The sequence below is a fragment of the Rutidosis leptorrhynchoides genome, chromosome 6 (genome assembly GCF_046630445.1).
Source record: "Rutidosis leptorrhynchoides isolate AG116_Rl617_1_P2 chromosome 6, CSIRO_AGI_Rlap_v1, whole genome shotgun sequence".
Lineage (NCBI taxonomy): Eukaryota > Viridiplantae > Streptophyta > Magnoliopsida > Asterales > Asteraceae > Rutidosis > Rutidosis leptorrhynchoides.
The window spans coordinates 168,200,178-168,205,633 of NC_092338.1; the positions used below are offsets into that span (position 1 = coordinate 168,200,178).

Genomic DNA, 5,456 nt, shown 5'->3' on the forward strand with positions numbered 1-5,456 from the left:
GATATGAAGTTTGTCTATACACTACTCATGCAATTAATGTAGCAAGACATGTCTAGACTAATAATGATAAGCAGGTAATTTCCTATGGATGATAAGTAGATGATTTCCGACTAGAAATGATAAGCAAAACTTTTGACATGCAGACACGGTCGAAGTCCAGACTCACTAATGCATCCTAACGACTTATCAGTTAGACACACTAATGCAGACCTGGTTCGCTAAGACCACCGCTCTGATACCAACTGAAAGGACCCGTTCATATACATTATAAACGATTCATAATAGTTGATTACATTGCGAGGTATTTGACCTCTATATGATACATTTTACAAACATTGCATTCGTTTTTAAAAGACAATCTTTCTTTACATCAAAAATTGACAGGCATGCATACCATTTCATAATATCCACTATCCAACTATAAATTGATTTAATAATAATCTTTGATGAACTCAATGACTCGAATGCAACGTTCTTCGAGATATGCTATGAAAGACTCCAAGTAATATCTTTAAAATGAGCAAATGCATAGCGGAAGATTTCTTTAACACCTGAGAATAAACATGCTTTAAAGTGTCAACCAAAAGGTTGGTGAGTTCATTAGTTTATCATAATCATTTATTTCCATCATTTTAATAGACCACAAGAATTTCATTTCCAGTTCTCATAAATATACGTCCCATGCATAGAGACAAAAAAATAATCATTCATATGGTGAACACCTGGTAACCGACATTAATTAGATACATATAAGAATATCCCCTATCATTCCGGGATCCTCCTTCGGACATGATATAATTTCGAAGTACTAAAGCATCCGGTACTTTGGATGGGGTTTGTTAGGCCCAATAGATCTATCTTTAGGATTCGCGTCAATTAGGGTGTCTGTTCCCTAATTCTTAGATTATCAGACTTAATAAAAAGGGGCATATTCGATTTCGATAATTCAACCATATAATGTAGTTTCGATTACTTGTGTTTATTTCGAAAAACATTTATAAAAATTGCGCATGTATTCTCAGCCCAAAAATATAAAGGGTAAAAAGGCAAATGAAACTCACCATACTGTATTTCGTAGTAAAAATACATATAACGTCATTGAACAAGTGCAAGGTTGGCCTCGGATTCACGAACCTAAATTAATTATATATATTTATGTGTTGGTCAATATTTGTCTAACAAATTAGGTCAAGTCATAGTGTACCACAATCCTAATGCTCGAGACTAATATGCAAAAGTCAACAAAAGTAAATTTGACTCAAAATAATTTCCAAAAATTTATACATGATTAATATATAGTTTAAATATCGTCGTTTTATATTTTTAAATATTTTTAAAAGATTTATTAGAGTAAATAATATAATTTATTTATTAATAAATAAAATTTTATATTATATTTATATAATAAAATATACTTTTATATATATTAAGTAATAAAATTTATAGGGTTCATTTAATATTATAAAGATAATATGATACGTATTATTAAAGTAAGTTATTACACGTAGTAAAATATGTTTGTATCAAATATTTATTTGATAAAATAATATCTATAATGATAGTAAGTAAAAGTTGTATTATTTTGTAATAATAATTATTATTATAAAAATATCAATATTTATAATTACTAAGATGACATTATGATAAAACGATAATTCTAATTATGATAACTTTAATATTTACGATAATTTTTAATATTATCTTTAAAATAATAATTCTATTTAAAATAATAATAATAATGATATTTAATAGTAACAATGACATTTCTATTAAAATGATAATTTTTGTTAAAATGATAGTTTTAATACTAACGATAATTTTAATAATAATAGTAATGATAAAAATAATAAGAACGATAATTTTATCTAAATCAATATCTTATAATATTTTAATTTCATCATGATACTCTTACCCATTATTTCCTAATCGTTTCATTTAATAGCTTTTAATCGTCTTTTTTATCGTGTTCGTAATAATGATAATAATAGTAATCAAAATAATTAGGTGTTACAAATATCTGTTTTAATTACACTAATATTAATAATGATAGTTACTATAACATTATTAACGATAATACTAATAATTATCTTAATGATAATATAGTAATAATAATAATAACAATAACAATAACCATTTTTAAATAATGATATATATATTAATAATGATAATAATAATAATAATACCAATAATAATAATAATAATAATAATAATAATAATAATAATAATAATAATAATAATAATAATAATAATAATAATAATAATTGGATAATAATAATAATACTAATTATAACTTTAACGATAATAACGATAGTAATAATAAAAAAAATAACAATTTTTAATGATAAATCCTTTTATTAATAAAGATAATAATAATAATAATAAGAAAAAACTAGAACGACGATAATAACGACGATAATAATAATCATTTTTAATAATAATACAAAAATTCGATGGACTATAACTTCAAATCCGTTCATCGAAATCATTCGATATCTAAATGAAAAGTTCTTAATTTTTCGCTAGCTTTCTAACGACATGCATATCTTATACCTTATCTCAGTCGCATATATAACTAATTCAGGATTCAACATAACCTAACTAAAGGCAATATCAAAAGTACAAACATGCATAATCCTATATACTCGAGCACTAGTCAGGGATACACTATTAGTATGTAAAAGTTAAATTATGAGTACTCACGTATCAATATTGAGATTCAATATTGCAGGAAAGGTACGTAGACGCAACGGAGATGATAAACACTATATTGACCTCACGAGCATACCCATGAACCATACCAATCACCTCCATAGCTATAACCCATAATTTCCTTAATCCAATCCCACTCGAAAAACAATTTCGAAATCACTCGGACAGCACTCTGACGTAATATTTTATGTATACTAATAATATCTTGAAATAATACGGAGTAAATATATATATGTAAATCGATTGAGAGAGTTTAGAGAAAAATATTTTCAAGTTTCTATGAAATAATGAAACCTATTGAATTCTATTTATAATAGATTTTTGAATTATTAAAGTGAATTATTAAAGTATGAATTATTAAAGTGAATTATTAAAGTATGAATTATTAAAGTGAATTATTAAAGTTTGAATTATTAAAGTGAATTATTAAAGTATGAATTATTAAAGTGAATTATTAAAGTATGAATTATTAAAGTGAATTATTAAAGTTAAAGTAAAGTAAAAATAAAGTAAAGGTAAAGTTTAAGTATAGTAAAAGTATAAAACTATGTACGTATAATACGCGTATAAATGTATATAATATTAATTTAAATCGTTATATATATTTAATAAAATAAAATATAAATATCGTTATCTTTATCATACTGGTTAAGTAATGAGTTGTCAAAAGTGGTTCTAGATATTTATAAAAGTTATATACGTTTTAATAATAAAGTTCTTTTTAAACTGAAAACGTTTTTGTACGTTTGAAACTAAATCAAATAAATATAATAATTTTGTTTTCCAAAACCAAATATATTTTTAAGAATCATTTGGTTTAAAGGTTAAAATAATGGAAATCGTTATATCATAAAATGTTTTAAAAAAGTAGAATCATATATATTCATAATAGGTTTCAAGTTTTTAAATTACAGTTTGTTGGTGAAGCATGGGATAAAGTTCAAAGGTTAAATAAACGTATGAAATCATCTTAATGAAAAATGTCGAGTTACTTAACTTGTCGATATCCAACATCTAAGTTATTTACACTTCACGTTCTTACTTATAAATCACTTTACCATTTTTCGAATGTTGTCAAAAAGAATAGATTTCTTAAATCACAGTGGACCTCATAACATAGACCCGTAATCATATCATAATGTATCTGATAAATCAACAATTTGATATTATCTTCTAATTCCATCGATAAACATATTGAAATAAATACGATCATGTAAAGTATTATACGTTTAATACTTTATTAATATTCTCAAGTTATAATATATATATATATATATATATATATATATATATATATATATATATATATATATATATATATATATATATATATATATATATATATATATATATATTTATATATAACGGTTCGTGAATCGTCTGAATTTGGTCGAGGTTATAATGAATGTATGAACACAATTTAAAATTCTTGAGATTTAACTTAACAAACTTTGCTTATCGTGTCGGAATAATATAAAGATAAAGTTTAAATTTGATTGGAAATTTCCGGGTTGTCACACTCATGAGAGTGGGAGGCTATGTTATCAATAATTTTGTGAGCTTCGGTTGTGGTTTTCTTCATAATGGAACCACCAGCTGTTATGTCGATGTATTTTCGTGTAGCAATGTCGCATCCTTGGTAGAATATTTGCACTATTTGAAAAGTATCTAAACCGTGTTGAGGACATCCTCTCAACATCCTTCCGAATCTTGTCCATGCCTCATATAACGTTTCAATTGGCTTTTGCACGAACGTGGCAATTTCTCCTTGAAGTCTCACGGCTTTAGATGCCGGAAAGAATCTTTGAAGAAATTTTTCAACTAAAATATCCCATGAGTCAATCGTTCCTTCAGGTAACGATTCTAACCAATCTTTGTCTTCTCCTTTTAAAGTCCATGGGAACAACATAAGATAAATAGTTTCATCCTCAACTTCTCGGATTTTAAATAGAGTACAAATCCTATTAAAAGTTCGAAGATGTTCGTTTGGATCTTCTTTTATTGTACCACCAAATTGGCACTGATTGGTGATCATGTGTAGGATTTATCCTTTGATTTCAAAATCTGATGCTCTAACATCTGGCTGATTAATGGTGTGACCTTGGCCCGTGTGTGTGGCTCTCAATCGGTCTTCCATACTTTGAGGTTCCGTTACTTCCATAATTAAATTTGTTGAATCTGAATCACTAGAAGATTCTTATTTAACTATTTGTGGTTCAGGAGGAATGATTAGTGGTTCAGGATCTTGGAATTGTCCTTGAATATCCTCCGGATTCTCAGTTGTGAAGTTGGGTTTAAAAAATGGATTATCGGAAATTTGAGTTGGAGAACTTGTTCGACTAGATGATGATTCTAAAGAAAAATCAACGGCAACAATATTGGCTAGATGCCTTGATCGAGTTACAGGTGGTGAACGTATGAAAGGTGGTGAACGTTTTGCTCGGTGCATTCACTGAATATCCTATTAGTTATAAAAATAAAAATTATATAAGTTATCAAATTAATAGACTTTTCTGATTTTGCCCACGTTTCGAATAGCCAATAGATGCAGCAGGTAGCCAGGACCCTTTAAATCGGAAGCCCACAACTCGCCACTAACAAATTCAACTATTACTACGAACCAGAAAATTTGGATGTCTATCAATTTAATCGCTTAAAATAATTTTTCGTTTGAAATTTTAGAGAAGAAATAGAAAATTCTATGTCCTAAAAACTAGAGCGTCGAGAAATAAGAAAGAAAAAGATTG

The 5,456-nt window shown here is 26.7% G+C and overlaps 1 non-coding gene across 1 annotated transcript; it reads left to right on the forward strand.

Annotated features, from left to right (window-relative positions):
• The first annotated feature begins 4,379 nt into the window (after positions 1–4,379).
• On the forward strand, positions 4,380–4,486 carry LOC139856647 (small nucleolar RNA R71). The gene has a single exon (XR_011762115.1). It is a non-coding gene; the product is annotated as a small nucleolar RNA R71 (small nucleolar RNA).
• Positions 4,487–5,456: the final 970 nt, after the last annotated feature.